The sequence below is a fragment of the Schistocerca nitens genome, chromosome 3, assembly GCF_023898315.1.
Source record: "Schistocerca nitens isolate TAMUIC-IGC-003100 chromosome 3, iqSchNite1.1, whole genome shotgun sequence".
Classification (NCBI taxonomy): domain Eukaryota; kingdom Metazoa; phylum Arthropoda; class Insecta; order Orthoptera; family Acrididae; genus Schistocerca; species Schistocerca nitens.
In genome coordinates this window covers 181,550,457-181,572,545 of record NC_064616.1, presented here as the reverse complement: position 1 = coordinate 181,572,545, position 22,089 = coordinate 181,550,457, and the positions used below count along the sequence as shown (strand labels likewise).

The 22,089-nt window shown below is 39.7% G+C and overlaps 1 long non-coding RNA gene and 1 other non-coding gene across 2 annotated transcripts in view; both read right to left on the bottom strand.

Annotated features, from left to right (window-relative positions):
- Window positions 1-22,089, bottom strand: part of LOC126249541 (uncharacterized) — a 271,919-nt gene that overhangs the window by 237,403 nt on the left and 12,427 nt on the right. The window lies entirely within an intron of this gene.
- Window positions 697-767, bottom strand: Trnat-agu (transfer RNA threonine (anticodon AGU)). Its single transcript has one exon. It is a non-coding gene; the product is annotated as a tRNA-Thr (tRNA).

Sequence of the window (22,089 nt, the reverse complement as noted above, 5' to 3'; positions counted from 1 at the left end):
GTCTATCCTCAGGCATCTGTCAGGTCAGGTTTTACAGCATTTGTATTATGTAATTCTAGAAAGCATTTTAATGGAGAATAGAACAGTGATCTTCATGGAGCACTTTAAAATTAAAATTAAAACAGTTTTGATCATAACCAAACATTTTCTAACAAATTTTAAACAGTTTCAGACAAATAGCAATTACCTTCAGATACAATAAGATAAGTACAAGGTATGTTTCCTTCTATATTGGAATTGTACTTACCTATCAGTGTATATGGTCTGAAGATGGTAGTTTTTTGGCTGAAATCAGTTGCAAACTTTTAATAAATGTTCTATTGGGATCAAAATTGTTTTAAGTTTAATTTTAAGAACTTTTTATGATTCCCTCTTGTAAGTCAAAAATACCTGTCCCAATTCATGCTGTCCTTCTCTGTATACAGTCTACATTCCCTCATATATGTGAGTGATTTCAGTTGTTACCCACTGAATTTGTTGTTATAGGATACTATGCTTTTGCATTTCTTATCTCTCTTTCTCTTTCCTCACCCCCCCCCCCTCCCCTTCCCACCAGAAATCTGCTGTATAAGGGTAAGCATACAGCACAGAAGAAAATGACAATTAAGAACCACACTGGTCATACGGGTTCATTTGAAAAATAAGTCACCTGATTATAATTTTCTTTCTTACTCTAAAAATATATTAATTCATTTGCACCAAGGCTGGGATTCAAGCCCAGATCACCTGCTCACTAGGCAGACATGCTACCACTGCACCACCTTGGCACAGTGAGCTTACTCAACTGTGAGGACAACCCTGCAAGCCTCCCTCCTCAATCCAAATTCCTGTTGACTCCTCAGCTAACTTGGCATTCCTAGTTTAGGGGGAATACTAATTGGGCTGAGGCATGATACGGAACTGGGATTGAGGAGGGAGGCATGCCAGGGTTGGGTGAGCAGTTGTGCAAAGCCACTGTACCAGTGTGGTGTAGTGGTTAGTACATCTGCATAGTGAGGAGGAGATCCAGGTTCGAATCCTGGCCTCAGAACAAATTTTCATTTGTCACTTCAGTATGTATATGAACATCATTGATGTGATTCTGGTGTGAGGTGCTGGTGGTGGTAGTGGTCATGTGTGTATGTGGTGTGCTTGCTTGTGTGAGTGTGGTTGTGTGTGTTTACTTTGATGAAGAAGGCTGTGGCCAAAAGCTGTAATGTGTTGTTGTGCCTGTCTGCAACACTTTGGGTCATGTTAACAGCAAGTAGCAATCGATACTTTTCCTATAGTTGTTGATATTCCAACCTGGAGTTTCATTGTTTGATAGATTTTCGAGAACTGAAATGGTCTCTGGAACCACATAGTTTTATTAGATCAAAACTGTTACTTCTCTTACTACACATAACAACTACCCCTAATCAAGACAATGCCTTTCTGTAAACTCTTCATTTTTACTGACTGTGTAAGAAAGATTAGTAACTGAAAATATTATCTGCTACACTCCATTCAGCTGAGATGCCGAGTCGCAGATAGCACAAGAAGAAGGCTGTCAGGAAGTGAGCTTTCGGCCAACTAGCCCTGTGTTGGAAATAGAAAACATACACACACACACACTTAAGCAATTGCAACTCACACACACATGACCACAGTCTCTGGCTACTGAAGCCAGGCGCTGGCAGAGGTTAGGGTCTGTGTGTGCGTGTTGTCTGTTTCCATTGAAGGCCTAATTGACTGAAAGCTCATTTTCAGACAGTCTCTTTGCTGTGCCTATCTGTGACTCAGCATCTCAACTATCACGTGAGTACCGAGTATCCTTTTCATAATATTGTTACATTCCATCATGGATATTCCCCTGTTTAAAGATCAACAACTATTTGCATCAACAGTTCCACATATATTTTAAAAGAAAATAATTGCACACCACTTGGATTGTGGGGAATGTTTTTCATAATATCAATAAGCTATATTACTCATAGAATTATTAAGCTATGTAAAGAAAGTGAAACATCTGCTATTATATGTGAATGGATATTGTTTTGAATACAATTATGTGCCGACTGCGCGCCTAGAACCTCTAGACCACTGCGGCCGGCCCCAGTTAACAACAGGAACACCACAATCATTGAGCTGGAAACTTAGGCTTTATTCAACACAATGTGAAGTCATTGTTCTGTATTCTAAAAGCGGAGCAGCTAAAATCAAGTGCAACCCTACCAGAACATTTAACATACACAAAACTGTAATCGCAAGTGTCCAAAGCAAAAATTTGAAACTTATTTGTGTGAAAGGAAAATTGGCAATTTACAATGTCATTGGCAGATAGGGGATATCTGAACACCATGTCAGGTGCCAGCTAGTATGTCACTCCAATATAGCTTTCCCCAGAAAAAAGCCGGACTTGAAGCTAATGACGGGAGTTCCTCCTGGAGCTATTCCAAGATTTTGTCCATGTCTGTATTACACCTCATAGCATGCATAGGGTGCAGCCTCTAGATATTGCTTCCATGAAGCCATTTAAAACTTTATATTCAAGAAACTGAGAGGTGGATTTACAGTAACTAGGGTAGAGTTGTGACACAGTGTGAAGTAGCTGAACTCATGGACAAAGGATACGTTAGAGCAGCAATCGTGAGAAATGCACTGAATGGTTTTCATGGCACTGGTGTCTGACCTTATAATGACTCAGAATTTACTGAAGCTGACTGTATTCATGAACTGAATGCTAACCAACCAAAGCCTATTTCTGAAGCTCAATGTGGGCCTTAACTACTTGCAAATACAGACACAGCTGATCTAGCTCTTAGGATTGTATCACATAGCACTGACAGCCAGATTCAGTCTATTGGTGAGGATCAGCCTCAACCCACGTTGCATTCCACATCTGATGCCATCGCTCTATCCTATAAACGTGCCCAAGGATGTAAAAGCTGTGCCAAAATTTCAACCAAATTTCAACTGAAGGGTCCCGAGAATGTGGTGTTGACTATTTCTTCTTATAAGAAAAAGCTGGAAATCTTTTATGCTTCTAAAGGCACAAACACTTCAAATGAGGCTTCAAGATGTGGAGCAACATGAAAGAGTAATTCTGCCAACACTAAGAGGAAAAAGTTAAAAGAAAGTATAGAAGCTCAAGTTCTAACAATGATTTTGCTCATGAACCTTCACAAGTAGACACCAAAGGTGATAACAATCTGGATCTTGATTACGATTCTGTGGATGCTATCTGTACATATTGTCATAAGAAGTTTTCTGACAATTTCACTGTAGAACAATGACTTATGTGCTCTTTGTGTTTCAACTGGAATCGCAAATTTTTTGATGCAGTGAATACTGAATGGAAATGGTACAGATGTTCTTTCTGTCTGAATAACTAGCTCTTAAATTTGTTTTACATAATTCTGACAAATAAGCTCATCTAATTATGGAAATGTGTAACAATTTTCCAATAAATTCTTAACTTTTATCTTCCTTTTAATTTAAATCCACTTACAAAAGCTAATCCAATATGTGCTCTTCCATTTTCAAATAGGTGGTCCTATTGCCTAGTGAGCAAAAGTAAGAATGGGGGTTCACAATATTTAGAACCCACTCTTGAAAAATTTTCGCTTATTAACGTTTCCTAGTTCACTCAAACTAGCATAGCTTAAGAAGCAATTTGGCAAATGCAAGCCAAAGGAGGATAGTTTATAGAAATATGCATTAGGTTTTGAGCTCTATTTCACAAACCAGGAGGCTGATAAACAGAGAAATAATTATGATAGACAATATTTGAGGCGCAATACATTTTTAAATCATCTTTCTTCTTGATTTTACTGTGAATCATAGTAAATATTTCCAGTCAGACAACTATTTGAATTATGTTTAGTTTACTCTCACTTCTTCCCTGACAAATTATGTAGAAATAATTTGCCGGAGAATTGCTATTGAATTGTATTATGAATATTTTATGGTAAGACCACAATAACATTGTTTCCAGAAATTAAATTTATAAACTGGGTTGTGAATGGAACCATTGCAGTTCCAAGCAAGGTGATTTATTTTGCAGGTTCTAATAATCAACAATAAACAGCAACAACTAAAAAAAGATCACTTTAGGTTAATGTCTAACAACATAAAAATCACTGGATATGCATGCTAGGCAGGACAAAAAGAAAGGAAGAATCAGCAATGTCCTCACTGAAAGGAACGTCTTGACAATCCCTGAAAGTAAATTAGATAAACCTAAACTAGGTTAGAATGACTGGCATATGAACTGCACACCTACCAAATATGAATCCAGTGATGTGACCACAGTGACACATATCTCAATTCAACTTGAGGTGAATAAAGCGGCAGTGGATCAAATACTCAATCTGACTAAACAAAAGTGAAGCACCCAGAGGATATGGTCAGATGTAAATGTAATTTCATATGCGCAGGACTGGTAGGGTATATAAGGGGAGTGAACTGCATCAGATGTTTAGTTATTCCCGTGAAGGACATGGAGATGCCACTTACATGAGACAGAATTGTCAGCACCTGACAGAGTTAGAAAGTGATCTCATTGTGGGTTCTCATCCAGCCAGCTCAGTGAGCTGAGCAGCATCCAGATTTGTGGGGCATTTGGATGTGGCAACGGGCCATTGTTGCTCTACATGGGAGTGTAAGGGACAGCATACTCAGCATCAGGGTTCCTGTCAACCACATGTAACCACCACAAGGGAGTATCAACATACTGTATGTGAAGCACTTCACAACCCTGTCACCTTTGCACCTGCTATTTGAGAACAAACAAGGGCCTACCTACAACATACTGTGTTATCCTGCACCATTGATCAGAGACTAGTAGCAGCTGGATTAGGCAATTACTGTCCCATTTTTAGGCTATCAGTAAACATCACAACCGAAACAGCTGCGTTTGGAATGATGCTGTGCATGGGAGGACCGGAGTACTGATGAATGGCATTGCATTGTGTTGGACAATGAATTGTGTTTCTGCACTATCCTAGATGATCACTGTTACTGAGTACGGTGGCAACCTGGAGAGAGGTGACTTTTTTTCGATGTTTTATAGAGTCACAGCAGTGTTATTCTTGGCATCACAGTCTGGAGAGCCGTTAGGTATGACTTCTGGTTACAGCTGGTAGTCAGTGAGGGAATTCTGATGTCACAACATTTCATCAAGAACTTGCTGCCTCTTCATGTGTTACTTCTCAGGCAACAGTATTGCGGGGCCAGATTTCAACAGGACACTCATCACTCACACATGGAACATGTCTCTATGAACTGTCTGCATGATATTGAGGTAGGCTACTCCTTTGGCCAACAAGATTCCAGAGTTCTGCCTGATGAACAAGTGTGGGATCACCTCGGACCAAAGGCTGGTTACAACTGTTGTCAAGCCCTCCCCAGGAGAGGATATAACAGGTTTTATGCGCTATTATAAACATAGTCAGTGCATACATACAGGCCAGAAGAGATATAACATCATACTGATTGGTGAGCTCTATATCAATTTGAACTCATATTGTAATATCTGAAATAACGTCACATACTGTATCAATCCATGAAGTTTCATTTTGTTTCTTTCTCCCATTCTGGGTGCCTTACACTTTTTGTCAGGTAGTGTATACTATTTCCAAATTAACAAAGCACATGGGCCATGTGTTTTGATAAACAAACTTTCATTTTTTGCACTCATGTCACACAGAGTTATATCTTAAGAATAAAAGTGTTTATTACTTTAATGCAAATGGTGAATATAATACATCATGATCACAAACTTTCATTTTGTTGGTATCTCTTTGTAACATATATTCACTAGTGACATCTGTCTTAAATAATCCATCACTGTTTGAAATGGATATTAATACTCAGATCTTCATTGCCACAAGAAACAGTACAACTTTATTACTGACAGCTAAAGCTCAGAAACATTTGAAATACACTGCCATAAAATTATTTCACCACTTACACCAGAACAACAGGCATATCAAGTGTTAATATAAACTTAAATTGTTTCTTCTCCTTCTATTCTAGAAATGAATGCCTAAGATTATCTTGGGTTTTCGGGAAATTTCTGACATTATGAACTCAGCTGCATATTGGATCAAATGATTGTACGACTTACTGAAATGCACACTTGAAGCACTTTATGAAACTTCCTTCTCCATAGCATTAAAATTAATCATAACATGCACTAGAAGAGAAAGTAGGAGGTACAAGAGTTAAGAACATGTTTCTCTTTTCTCAGAGTCTGATACTCCAGGATATATGAAGTTGTTAAGTCAAAGTCTTGCCTTATACAAGAGACTAAAAACTGAAGGACCATTTGTGATTGAAATAAATAAAAAAATTAACAGCCTGTCACTACCTAAGGAGACATCAAACATAGATCTGAAAAGTAACTAGCAATTTAAATTAAATTATACACTTAATGTTGAAAATAACACATTTTAGAAAAAATCTTACTACATGAAAGTCACCATCCCTAACACCATCGCAGTAGGTATTATGTAAACCAGATTCAGTAACAATGTAAATTGTTCCTTTTCATTCTGGTCATATATATGACGGATAACTACTAAGTACGAAGGTCTTTTGATAAGACAGGTAAATCTCCATGAAAGAATGGAACATTTTTGTTGAGCTTTCATGACTGATAAGCCTGATTATTCCAAGGATTGTATACAGAAATTCAACAATGTATAGTGTACAGTACATTGTTGACATCTGTCTAAATTGGTCAGTGTGTCGACTATAATTAAAAATGGAGAACACTGTGTTTTGTGCTGCTATTAAACACTTCCATGTGATGAGATGGACGGCCACACAAATCAAAACGGGATTGGAAGAAGTCATGTAGTGGTTGAATAAGCACTGAATATGTGAAGTACGCTCCTGCTGTCTAATGGAAGTCGCAACAAAGGAAGACATTAATAAAATCCATGATATGGTAATGCAAGACCAACAACTAAAAATTCATAAGCTTTCTGATCTTTTAGGCATCTCAACTGAGCTAGTGCATAATATTCTGTACAGAGAATCGGCTATGAAGAAGCTGTGTGCGAAGCGGACTCCACAATTGTTCACAGTTGAGCAAAATTGCATTTGGCACAACACCACAACACAATGTCTGGTGATGTCTGCAAGACTTTTTGTGTTAATCTGTGGCTGTTTATGTATCTTGGATCCCACATTACACACCAGAGTCAAAACAATGAATGAAGTCTAGTGAAAGTGCGTCAAAAAAGGCAAAGACAATTTTGACAGCTTGTATGATGATCGCCACTGTTTTATGGGATTCCCAAGGAATAATCCTTATAGATTAATTGGGAAAATATGTTACCATAGCTAGACCCTATTATGATTCATTGTTGGACCATTTGCGTCTTGTAGAGGCTGAAAAAAAAAAATACAAGGTGGCATGCACGTTAGTGGTGGTTAACCAGGATAATGCACCATCCAACACATCGGTTGTAACAATGGTGCAAGTGCATGAATTGGGCTTCGAATTGGTTCTTCATCCCCCTGTTCACCAGACTTTGCCACAAGTGACTTCTTCCTATTCCCTGATTTGCCACTTTGGCTTGCTAGGAAGAAATTGTCGTCAGCTGAAGAAGTGATAGTTGCTGTCAATGAGTAATTTGTAGATTTTGACAAAACATATTTTTATTATGGAATGAAAATGCTGGAGGATCATTGGACCAAATGTATATCCGTCAAAGGAGACTAAGTCCAGAAGTAAGAAGAGTTGTTTAAGAAATAAACATTTTTTCTCATTTATTTTACCAGACATACCAAAACACCATCTCAGACTCTTTTCATATTTTGTAACATGATGAAGTCATTTGGGTGTAGTGCTACATCCTTCTTATCACATTATTTTGGAACAGTTCTATAGTTCAGATGAGAACCCTTTCACATGTCCTCAAATAAGGATCCTACACTTGTATAATGGTCCTGTTGGGTTGTTAAAACATAAACAGAAATAGATGTACCTTAACCTTTACTAACAGGAGTTCCTTGTGAAGTATATCTCACAGTGCCCTTACTCTCTGCACTGCTCTGATACACTATCCTGTAGGAATATGTTAAGTATGGTAAACAACATTTTCTTTTCAGCAGGCTGGTTTTACTATTTGGCAGTTATTTTGTTTTCCACAATTACCAGTTTTACTTGTACACAGCAGTTTACCTCATTAACACTTAGCATTTTTATGAGAATAATAGTCTCCAGTTGATCATGGTGATGATGATGATGATGACAATGGTGTCCCATACTCCATGACAGAGTGTAGGGAACAATGCGGGAGACCGGGCACCGCCGTAATAGGCAAGGTCCTAGTGGAGGTGGTTTGCCATTGCCTTCCTCCGCCCATAATGGGGTTGAATGATCATGATGAAGATGGTACAACAACACCTAGTCATCTCGAGGCAGGGATAATACCTGACCCCGCTGGGACCCGGGACCCCATGCTCGGGAAGCTAGAATGCTACCACAAGACTCAGTTATCATTTGCAATGATCATGTGTAAATTATATCTGAGGCTCCAAGTAAACAGGTGCAACTGAAGAACTATTGAACACTGCAGTCTCTGCTGCACCAGTGCTTTCTCAATCATTCATTGTTTATGACTGCACACCAAGAATAATCTTATTACATTTTTTAAATTATAAAACTGAAGAAAATGTCAAATTACACTGCTGAAATGCTTCTAAAATATGACTAACTTGACAGCATATCTTGCTGTACCTTATTATTTTAATGTTAACTTTGGCATGACAAGCATCCAAGGAACATATAGGGCCCACACTCACTAATAATAATAATAATAATAATAATAATAATAATAATAATAATAATGGCGCGTGATGAGGGTCTCCCGTTGGGTAAACCGTTCGCCTGGTGCAAGTCTTTCGATTTGATGCCACTTCGGAGACTTGCGTGTTGATGGGGATGAAATGATGTTGATTAGGAAGAAACAACAGCCAGTCCCTGAGCGGAGAAAATCTCTGACCGAGCTGTGAATCAAACCCAGGCCCTTATGATTGACAGTCTGTCACGCTGACCACTCAGCTACGGGGGGCAGACGCCACACTCACTAAGAGACTGAAACATCTACACTACTGGCCATTAAAATTGCTACACCAAGAAGAAATTCAGATGATAAACAGGTATTCATTGGACACTGGACAAATATATTATACTAGAACTGACATGGGATTACATTTTCACGCAGTTTGGGTGCATAGATCCTGAGAAATCAGTACCCAGAACAACCACCTCTGGCCGTAATAACGGCCTTGATACACCTGGGCATTCAGTCAAACAGAGCTTGGATGGCGTGTATATGTACAGCTGCCCATGTAGTTTCAACATGATACAAGAGCAGTGAATGGCGTATTGTGACGAGCCAGTTGCTCAGCCACCATTGACCAGGCGTTTTCAATTGGTGAGAGATCTGGAGAATGTGCTGGCCAGGGCACCAGTCAAACATTTTCTGTATCCAGAAAGGCCCGTACAGGACCTGCAACATGCGGTCATGCATTATCCAGCTGTAATGTAGGGTTTCGCAGGGATCGAATGAAGGGTAGATCCACGGGCCGTAACACATCTGCAATGTAACGTGCACTGTTCAAAGTTCCGTCAATGCAAACAAGAGGTGACTGAGATGTGTAACCAATGGCACCCCGTAACATCATGCCTGGTGATACGCCAGTAGGGCTATGACAAATACACACTTCCAATGTGCGTTCACTGCGATATCACCAAACATGTATGCGAAAATCATGACGCTGTAAACAGAACCTGGATTAATCCGAAAAAATGACGTTTTGCCATTCATGCACCCAGGTTCGTCATTGAGTACACCATCGCAGGCACTCCTGTCTGTGATGCAGCGTCAAGGGTAACCGCAGCCACAGTCTCCGAGCTGATAGTCCATGCCACTGCAAACATCGTGAGACTGTTCGTGCAGATGGTTGTTGTCTTGCAGACATCCCCATCTATTGACTCTGGGATCAAGACGTGGCTGCACGATCCAATACAACCATGCGGATAAGATGCCTGTCATCTCAACTGCTAGTGATACAAGGCCACTGGGATCCAGCACGGCATTTTGTATTACCCTCCTGAACCCACCGATTCCATATTCTGCTAACAGTCATTGGATCTCGACCAACACGAGCAGCAATGTCACAATATGATAAACTGCAATCGCGATAGGCTACAATCCGACCTTTATCAAAGTCAGAAACATGATGGTATGTATTTCTCCTCCTTACACGAGGCATCACAACAGCGTTTCACCAGGCAACGCTGGTCAACTGCTGTTTGTGTATGAGAAATCGGTTGGAAACTTTCCTCATGTCAACACATTGTAGGTATAAGGAATAATCCTTATAGATTAATTGGGAAAATATGTTACCATAGCTAGACCCTATTATGATTCATTGTTGGACCATTTGCGTCTTGTAGAGGCTGAAAAAAAAAAAAATACAAGGTGGCATGCACGTTAGTGGTGGTTAACCAGGATAATGCACCATCCAACACATCGGTTGTAACAATGGTGCAAGTGCATGAATTGGGCTTCGAATTGGTTCTTCATCCCCCTGTTCACCAGACTTTGCCACAAGTGACTTCTTCCTATTCCCTGATTTGCCACTTTGGCTTGCTAGGAAGAAATTGTCGTCAGCTGAAGAAGTGATAGTTGCTGTCAATGAGTAATTTGTAGATTTTGACAAAACATATTTTTATTATGGAATGAAAATGCTGGAGGATCATTGGACCAAATGTATATCCGTCAAAGGAGACTAAGTCCAGAAGTAAGAAGAGTTGTTTAAGAAATAAACATTTTTTCTCATTTATTTTACCAGACATACCAAAACACCATCTCAGACTCTTTTCATATTTTGTAACATGATGAAGTCATTTGGGTGTAGTGCTACATCCTTCTTATCACATTATTTTGGAACAGTTCTATAGTTCAGATGAGAACCCTTTCACATGTCCTCAAATAAGGATCCTACACTTGTATAATGGTCCTGTTGGGTTGTTAAAACATAAACAGAAATAGATGTACCTTAACCTTTACTAACAGGAGTTCCTTGTGAAGTATATCTCACAGTGCCCTTACTCTCTGCACTGCTCTGATACACTATCCTGTAGGAATATGTTAAGTATGGTAAACAACATTTTCTTTTCAGCAGGCTGGTTTTACTATTTGGCAGTTATTTTGTTTTCCACAATTACCAGTTTTACTTGTACACAGCAGTTTACCTCATTAACACTTAGCATTTTTATGAGAATAATAGTCTCCAGTTGATCATGGTGATGATGATGATGATGACAATGGTGTCCCATACTCCATGACAGAGTGTAGGGAACAATGCGGGAGACCGGCACCGCCGTAATAGGCAAGGTCCTAGTGGAGGTGGTTTGCCATTGCCTTCCTCCGCCCATAATGGGGTTGAATGATCATGATGAAGATGGTACAACAACACCTAGTCATCTCGAGGCAGGGATAATACCTGACCCCGCTGGGACCCGGGACCCCATGCTCGGGAAGCTAGAATGCTACCACAAGACTCAGTTATCATTTGCAATGATCATGTGTAAATTATATCTGAGGCTCCAAGTAAACAGGTGCAACTGAAGAACTATTGAACACTGCAGTCTCTGCTGCACCAGTGCTTTCTCAATCATTCATTGTTTATGACTGCACACCAAGAATAATCTTATTACATTTTTTAAATTATAAAACTGAAGAAAATGTCAAATTACACTGCTGAAATGCTTCTAAAATATGACTAACTTGACAGCATATCTTGCTGTACCTTATTATTTTAATGTTAACTTTGGCATGACAAGCATCCAAGGAACATATAGGGCCCACACTCACTAATAATAATAATAATAATAATAATAATAATAATAATAATAATAATAATGGCGCGTGATGAGGGTCTCCCATTGGGTAAACCGTTCGCCTGGTGCAAGTCTTTCGATTTGATGCCACTTCGGAGACTTGCGTGTTGATGGGGATGAAATGATGTTGATTAGGAAGAAACAACAGCCAGTCCCTGAGCGGAGAAAATCTCTGACCGAGCTGTGAATCAAACCCAGGCCCTTATGATTGACAGTCTGTCACGCTGACCACTCAGCTACGGGGGGCAGACGCCACACTCACTAAGAGACTGAAACATCTACACTACTGGCCATTAAAATTGCTACACCAAGAAGAAATTCAGATGATAAACAGGTATTCATTGGACACTGGACAAATATATTATACTAGAACTGACATGGGATTACATTTTCACGCAGTTTGGGTGCATAGATCCTGAGAAATCAGTACCCAGAACAACCACCTCTGGCCGTAATAACGGCCTTGATACACCTGGGCATTCAGTCAAACAGAGCTTGGATGGCGTGTATATGTACAGCTGCCCATGTAGTTTCAACATGATACAAGAGCAGTGAATGGCGTATTGTGACGAGCCAGTTGCTCAGCCACCATTGACCAGGCGTTTTCAATTGGTGAGAGATCTGGAGAATGTGCTGGCCAGGGCACCAGTCAAACATTTTCTGTATCCAGAAAGGCCCGTACAGGACCTGCAACATGCGGTCATGCATTATCCAGCTGTAATGTAGGGTTTCGCAGGGATCGAATGAAGGGTAGATCCACGGGTCGTAACACATCTGCAATGTAACGTGCACTGTTCAAAGTTCCGTCAATGCAAACAAGAGGTGACTGAGATGTGTAACCAATGGCACCCCGTAACATCATGCCTGGTGATACGCCAGTAGGGCTATGACAAATACACACTTCCAATGTGCGTTCACTGCGATATCACCAAACATGTATGCGAAAATCATGACGCTGTAAACAGAACCTGGATTAATCCGAAAAAATGACGTTTTGCCATTCATGCACCCAGGTTCGTCATTGAGTACACCATCGCAGGCACTCCTGTCTGTGATGCAGCGTCAAGGGTAACCGCAGCCACAGTCTCCGAGCTGATAGTCCATGCCACTGCAAACATCGTGAGACTGTTCGTGCAGATGGTTGTTGTCTTGCAGACATCCCCATCTATTGACTCTGGGATCAAGACGTGGCTGCACGATCCATTACAACCATGCGGATAAGATGCCTGTCATCTCAACTGCTAGTGATACAAGGCCACTGGGATCCAGCACGGCATTTTGTATTACCCTCCTGAACCCACCGATTCCATATTCTGCTAACAGTCATTGGATCTCGACCAACACGAGCAGCAATGTCACAATATGATAAACTGCAATCGCGATAGGCTACAATCCGACCTTTATCAAAGTCAGAAACATGATGGTATGTATTTCTCCTCCTTACACGAGGCATCACAACAGCGTTTCACCAGGCAACGCTGGTCAACTGCTGTTTGTGTATGAGAAATCGGTTGGAAACTTTCCTCATGTCACTACATTGTAGGTGTCACCACCGGCACCAACCTTGTGTGAATGTTCTGAAAAGCTAATCATTTGCATATCACAGCATCTTCTTCCAATCGGTTAAATTTCGCGTCTGTAGCACTTCATCTTCATGGTGTAGCAATTTTAATGGCCAGTCGTGTAGTATATCAAGTCTTTATCAGTATGGGCATGGTGAGGCAACATTCGCCATGTCCCTCATCGGGGAAACCAACATTATATCCACAGCAAGAACCTCACTCCATCACTTAAAATCCGATCCCAAGCTTATGATCCTATCAGCCAACAAAAGCTCCACCACTCTGGTTATGAACTGCAGGTATTACCTAGCAGAGGGGTTCCACCAGCTGTCTGATATACCCACCTAAAAACCCTGTCACGAAGAGTCTATTCCAGAAATCCAGCATGATCACTAGTCCCTCCTCATACCTTAAGTCCATCCCAGAGGCTCTCCCTTGAGTCTGTCTCTCTCCTCAACACCACCACTCCCCACACTGCTACCTTCTACATTCTTTCTGAAGTCTATAAACCCAACCACTCAGGCTGCCCTACTGCCACACAGAGGGCACCTCTCCTCTTGTGCAGCACTACATGCAGCCGATAACCTGTAACCTACCCTCAAATATAAAAGACACTAACGACATCCACTGCCGACTCTGCACAGTTCCTCTTCCTTCACCACTCAGAGCCCTGCTCATCTCCATCAATGCCACCTCCCTCTACACCAACATCCCAAATGACAATGGCCCTGCTACCATTGAACATTAACTTTACCAATGCCAAACCAACTTCAAACCTATAATCTCCTCTCCGGTCACTGTGATCAATCGTATTCTTACCCACAATTATTACTCCTTTGAAGGGATCAACTACAAATGAACCTATTGTATAGCAACGGGCAACCACAAGTAAGCATCCTATGCCAACGTATTCACAGGCTATGAAGGGGAGTGCTTCTTAACCACCCAGAATCTAAAAACAATCACCTGGTTCAGATTAACTGATGACATTTTTGTGATCTGGACCAAGGGTCAAAAAACCCTGTTCACATGCTTCCAGAATCTCAACACCACCTCTTCAGTCATTTCACCTTGATGTCGACCTTCACCTCAAGGATACATCGGTACCTCTGTCTCCATCAGATGTGTCAACCACAAACATTACCTCCATTCTGACAGCTGACATCCATTTCATACCAAGAAGTCCCTTCCATACAGCTTCAGTACCAATGTTCATCACATCTTTAGTGCCATACAGTCCCTCTCCAACTATGCCAAGAATCTCACTGAGGCCTTCACAGACCGAAACTAATCTCTCAACCTCACCCAGAAACAGATCTCCCATACGTCATCTCTCCACTTACCTAACATCTCTCACATATCCACTGTATATGAGGATGGATTCCATAGCGGAAATAACCATCTACAACTTAAGCACATCAAAATAAATTAACTAACAGACAACAGATTTAGTTGGGTTTAAAGTAGTATTAGTTGTTGGGTAACTCATTAAGAGATTTTTTGTAGTTTTTGTATTAGCAGACATAGTTGTGGTACTAAAAGAATTAAGTACTGGAAATACATAGTTAATAAATATATTGCTATTGAAGGAAATGTGATTTGTGTGCCCTATTTTAGTTTTTCAGGTAAATAGACTGTAATAATGAAGAAAAAAATATCCACTGTCTGGCCATAATGGAGAGCTAGCCCCAAGGCTCAATACCACTAAGAGCTGGAGCAAGTCAATCACATTTTCCACCAGTGTTCTGAATACCCCTAGCCATGACTGGAAAGTAGAAATATCCTACCTACTATACTCACCACCCCTTCCACCATGATATACTGCTGCCCACCAACCCTACGTGATTTCTCTGCCCATCCCTGCTCTGTCCCTTGTCCCAAACACTTGCATCAAGGATCATATCCCTGCAATAGACCTAAATGCAAAACCTATCCCATAAATCCTCCCACTATAACCTACTCCAGTCCTGTCACAGGCATCTTCTGCATCACAAAAGTAAGGACTACTTGTAAAAGCAGCCATGTCATCTACAAACTATGCTGCAAGCACTCTGCGGCTATCTGCATGGGTATGAAACTACCAAGTTGTCTGCATGAATGGCCACCGCCAATCTGTGGCTAAGGTACAGCTGGATCACTTAGTTGCAGAATATTCTGCTCAGTATGATGTGCTTTACTTTAATGACTACTTCACAGCTGGCACCATCTGAATTATTTCCACCTACTCAACAGAATAGAAGGAGTGAGCCATGAGGAAACTCTTCAGTTTAGACTTGAAAGTGTTTGGGCTACTGCTAAGATTTTTGAGTTCTTGTGGTAGCTTATTGAAAATGGATGCAGCAGAATAGTGCACTCCTTTCTGAACGAGAGTCAAGGAAGTGCATTCCACATGCAGATTTGATTTCTGCCTAGTATTAACTGAGTGAAAGCTGCTAACTCTTGGGAATAAACTAATATTGCTAACAACAAATGACATTAAAGAAAATATATACTGTGAGGGCAATGTCAGAATTTCCAGATTATTGAATAGGGGTTGACAAGAGGTTCTCGAACTTACACCACATATAGCTCGAACAGCCCGTTTTTGAGCCAAAAATACCCTTTTTGAATCAGAAGAATTACCCCAAAGAATAATACCATATGACATAAGCATATGAAAATATGTGAATTAGACTACTTTTCGTGTTGAACTGTTACTTATTTCAGATACAGTTCTAATGGTAAATAAAGCAGCATTTAGTTTCTGAACAATATCCTGAAAATGGACTTTCCACAACAGCTTACTATCTATCCGAATGACTAGGAACTTGAACTGTTCCATCTCGCTTATAATATGCCCATTCTGTCTGATCAATATATCGGTTCTTGTTGAATAGTGAGTTAGAAACTGTAAAAACTCAGTCTTACTGTGACTTAGCATCAAATTATTTGCCACAAGCCACGAACTTATTTCATGAACTACATTATTCGATAATGTTTCAATATTACACACAAGATCCTTCACTACCAAGCTGGTGTCATCAGCAAACAGAAATATTTTTGAATCACCTGTCATACTAGAAGGCATATCATTTATATAAATAAGAAACAGCAGTAGCCCCAGCACCGACCCTTGGGAAACGCCCCACTTAACAGTGCCCCATTGGGACTGAACATCACTACCACTCTCAATATTGTGGAGAATTACCTTCTGCTTTCTGTTCTTAAAGTAAGAGGTGAACCAATTATAAGCTACTCTCCTTACTCCATAATGGTCCAATTTCTGCAGTAATATTTTGTGGTCAACACAGTCAAAAGCCTTCGTTAAATCAAAGAAAACACCTAGCATTCGCAACCTTTTATTTCATCTGTAAAAAACCTCACAGAGTAAAGAGAATATAGCATTTTCAGTTGTTAAACCATTTCTAAAAGCAAACTGTTCATTTGACAGCAAATTATGTGAATTTAAATGCTCCAGTAACCTTGTATATACAACTTTCGCGATAACTTTAGCAAATGCTGATGGCATAGAAATAGGTATATAATTGTTAACATCATCCCTGTCTCCCTTTTTATAAAGTGGCTTCACTACCGAGTACTTTAATTGGTCAGGAAGCCGACCACTCCTAAAGGAAAAGTTACAAATATGGTGAAGTACTGGGCTAACATACATAGAACAATACTTCAGTATTCTGCTAGATACCCCATCATATCCATAAGAGGTCTTGGTCTTTAGTGATTTAATTATTAACTCTATCTCCCTCTTGTCAGTATCATGGAGGAGCATTTCAGGTAACAGTCTCGGAACACTTTTTTCTACAAGCGCTATATGACTCCCTATTGGGACTAGGTTTCTATTTAGTTCACCTGCTACATTCAGAATGTGATTATTAAATACTGTACATATATGTGACTTATCAGTAACATGGACATTCCCACTACGCACTGATTCTATATCCTTGACCTGTCTCTGCAGACCAGCCACTTCCTTTACGACTGACCATATGGTTTTAATTTTATCCTGAGACTTAGCTATTCTATCTGCATACCACGTACTTTTTGCCTTCCTAATGACTTTTTTAAGCACCTTACAATACTGTTTGTAATGGGCTGCTGCATTTAGATTTTGACTGTTTCTAATGTTTTGATATAACTGCTACTTTGTTCTACAGGATACTCTTATCCCTCTAGTCAGCCACACAGGCTGCCTGTTTGTGCTAGTACCCCATTTTGAAAGTTCTAATGGAAAGCAACTTTGAAAGAGCAAAAGAAAAGTCTTGAGGAAAGCATTATATTTATCGTCTACTGTATCAGCACTATAAATGTCTTGCCAGTCTTGTTCCTTGATAAGGTTTACAAAGGTGTCTACAGCAACTGGATCAGATTTCCTAAAAAGTTGATAACTATATTTAATATGTGCTGCAGCACAAAAATCTTTTAGAGTTATAACTTGTGCATCATGACCTGAAAGGCCATTCACCTTCTTGCTAACAGAATGCCTTTCTAGTAACGAGGAATGAACAAAAATGTTGTCTATGGTTGTTCTACTGTTCCCATGTACTCTCGTTGGAAATAATATGGTTTGCATAAGATTATATGAATTAAGGAGGTCTACCAGCATACTTTTCCTTGCACAATCACTTATACAATTGATATTGAAGTCCCACATATACCTAACTTCTTGTATTTCCTATAAAGTGAACCAAGAACCTCCTCTAGCTTTAGCAAAAGTATTGTGAAATCGGAGTCTGGGGATCTACAAATAACAACAGTTAGAAGTTTAACTCCACTAAATTTAACCACACCTGCACAACAATCAAACACCTTTTCAGTGCAGTACTTGGAAACATCAACTGACTCAAATGGGCTACCATTTTTCACATACAAGGCTACGCACCCACACCGCAAAGAGCTCCTAGAAAAGCTGCCAGCCAACCTGTATCCTGGTAAAGGAAGCCTCTGAATTATCTCCTTATTTAAGAAGTGTTCAGATATACCAATAATTTCAGAGTCAACATCTATAAGCAGTTCACTAACTTTATCTCTAATACCTTGTATATTTTGATGAAATATACTAATTCCCTCATTACTCGAATACCTAAGCTTTGTCGAAAGTGGTTTCTTTGTTAGAGAGACTTCCCTTAAGCAGGAATACCTATCAGCTGACTTCAATCTAAAAAAGGTGCAGCTCTAACACCCACTAGTACAGGAATTTTCCCGTGAGTGATCCCACCACCATCACCTATGCTGTCACCTATAAGCTTTGCCAACCTCTGCTTTCCATACCTGTTGAGGTGCAGGCCATGTCTAGTGAAACCCGTCCTGCTGATAGCCTCCACTGACACCAGTGAAATGTGACTCATGCCTTCTGTCATCAGCGCACCCCCAAGTCTCATGTTATTATGCTTGGTGGCTGTATTAAGATGAGGCCAATCGTGATGCTGAAACAGTTCCATGAAATGCACATTCGTGTTGCCAGTCTGAGTGGCTATCTTTTCCAGGTCACCCTCTATGTCATACTCCCCATCCCTATCAATACTATTACCAGCCCCACCTACAATCACTACCTGATCCTCTTTAGTAAAATCCCTACATAACCCCCCTATGTTAACAGTCACCTGAGCCAATCCTGCATTAGGCTTCACAATGCTGGTGACCTGGTACTCACTCCCCAACACTTCTTGCAACTGTTGGCCTACATCTCTACCATGAGAACTACGTAGCAGCAGAACCTTCTTCTTTCTCTTAGACTTTGCAACTGTCCTAGCTACCGTAACTGCTGAGGTCTGCTGCATACTTCCTACATCTACAGCGACTAGAGATTCCTCTCCACTAGACTCTGACAGCTGGTCATATCTATTGCAAACATCAATAGTAAAACTATCTGAAAATCTCCTTCTCCTAGCAGATCTCTTGCCAAGAGCCAGCTCCAATTCCCCAACCCCCTTCTCCCTCCTCATGCTATCTAGCTCCTCCTGTGCGTTTTTTAACTGCAGCTGAAGGGCACAGATCTTAGGCTCCTGCTCCTCTATCAACTTACTCTTGCTACATAACCTGCAGTACCAGGAGAGGATCTCACCAGAATGCCCACTGGCTTCCCCACTGCATTCCCCCCAATGAAAACACTTTGAACAAGTCTCACACCGCAATCCACTACTCACGAACCTACAGCAAAGCCCACACATCTCACTCATGGTAAAATTTTACAGTTATTGAAACAAGAAAACTACTTTATCTGAGTTCTGCTACTACAATAAGAAGATGTTAAAAAACTGACTACAATAATCACAAACTTACTCTACAAGGGAAGTAACTACTAATATTAACAGTATCGATCAACAGCAAAGGAGAATATAACAAAAGACTAACAAAAAAAGAAAATCAAACGTTTAATGACACAATAACGAAACTGAAAACAGTTCCCAAAAATTTCTTCTGAAATTATTTCACCAGAAAACACCAACAACACCGGTTTAAGACTACTAAAGTTCCTAAATAAACCAATATACACAAACAATTAATTAGTACTTACCTTTCGATGCGCCGCTAAAGCTGCAACTGGAATGTAAACACAGGTAAGAGTTTAAGTTGCTCGATACAAAACACTGACAAATATCAGGATACAACACAAGAAAGGCGGAGGTGAATGAAGAAACCACTAATGAGTCACTTATATAGTAAATATTATCACAAAAACTGTTAAAATATGTATCTGAAACCTAAAATTATATGAAAACTTAGAGAGCGATCTCACACGCAGTCACGCGCTTATGCTGCTTTCCTTTCCCAATGGCTTTCTTGCACAACAGATCTAGCAGCTGTATAGTTTGTGGTGCTGTAGTGCTAACAAGAAGAGACTATGACATTTTATGTATCACTCCATGTAAAGCACTGATGGATCCTCAGTCTCAGCACTCAAGAGTAGAGTAGTGATTTGTTCAGTGGGAACATGTGGGCAATGTAAAGCCCTTACTGTTGGAAAAATATATGATAGTCACATATCAAGTTGTGATAATTCATACACTATGCAGCTGAAGTCAACTAAAAATGTTCTTCTCATTACATTTAATAATTTGTTTTACCTGGGCTCTGTTGCATACTGGTTCATATTTAGATTGTCCATTAATCAGTAAACATAAGAAACTGTACACAAGACGGAAGAAAACTGCATTTGAAAACGTTGCAGCCAGCAATGTCAAAATGCTGTAGAAATTTATCATGAAGATTATACAGTACACTTGCCACATGCACTTTATTATTCTGTATCAGAAGAACCAGAAAAAAAACAGTTTTTATCTATTTTAACACATTATTATGATATTAACCTTAAAGTGGCCATTATTGCTGACAACAAATTTGGCACAACTACTACACTACTGCAAATAGTTAAGGACCCAGAATTAATAGACAATATCTACAGTATTGTCAGTATTCTATGAGTTAAATGAAATCATAAAATTTTGTTACTAATTTGATTTCAGATAGTGATAGGAGCAAACTACATTGCGAGACATATGAAAGTGTTTTCATAACTTCAAACAGCTCATTTAAAACACATTTCAGAGCACTAACCTGTCCAGATAAATGAGTATGTTAAAGCACTCACTTCCAGGACACAGGAAGGCACATCACCTAAATGTCAAATCCACCTCATGGATTAATAATGGGGTTTATGGGCTATTCTGGCTATGATTTTTAGCCAGTTTCCATACTTTCACTTGTATATAAAACCATTTAAGAAGATAGGACAGACTAACACATTTACTCTCTCATGTGAAGTTTGGTATGAGGAATCAGTAACACTTTTGGGGAAAAAAATGATGGTATTCTTAAATATAAGCGTATGAACAAAAGTAGCACTTACTAAAAGCAAATTTGCCTACTCAAGGACGGAAGGAGGGAAATCCACAGCCCTAAAAATATCTGAGAAAGTCCTTGGTGAGTTAAATGTGCTGGCAGCTAATGAAAGACTGAAATAGACATTAAACTCATTTTTCACTTGGAATCTTCTCCTATACCACATATAATTGAGATTGAAGTAAAGATTGACTTATGTAAATGACATGCATATAGCAATGTTTCGACTATACAAACCTACTTCTCTTTCTACATAATTGGAAATGGTCACCAACATACTCCCAGAGGATGGAAGAACCATCTACAAGATATTCTGAGTGAACCCTCATGTTATGTCACTGGAGCCATCAGAACATGTCTGCTGGCAGGATGTCATAGGATGTACAAATAAATTCCTATACATTTAGAAGAAAATCAATGTAGTGGGAATTCCTCTATGGTATACAATGGGTTTTTATGGATAAACAACTTTAATAGATATCTGAGAACACTTATGCTATCTGTCAGACATTTTATATCTTTGGATAGAATATCAAAGTGTTTTATAGCTGAGAATTGCATTCCTTCCTGTGCCACATTTAGATTCACCAAAGGGAAGTGCAACTACAATGAGTTGAGAGCGAATTTAATGAGTAAAGAAATGTGCTGCAAGGATGTTTAAAATTCTTTATTGCTCAACAGATTCCTTGAAAATTTATATGTCTTGTCATCACATTTAATTCTAATTACTTCCTTTTGTGTAGATAATTCTTTTTGCCTAAGGGGAGAGTTATCCTAGGATAAACTGATTAATCACTAACATTG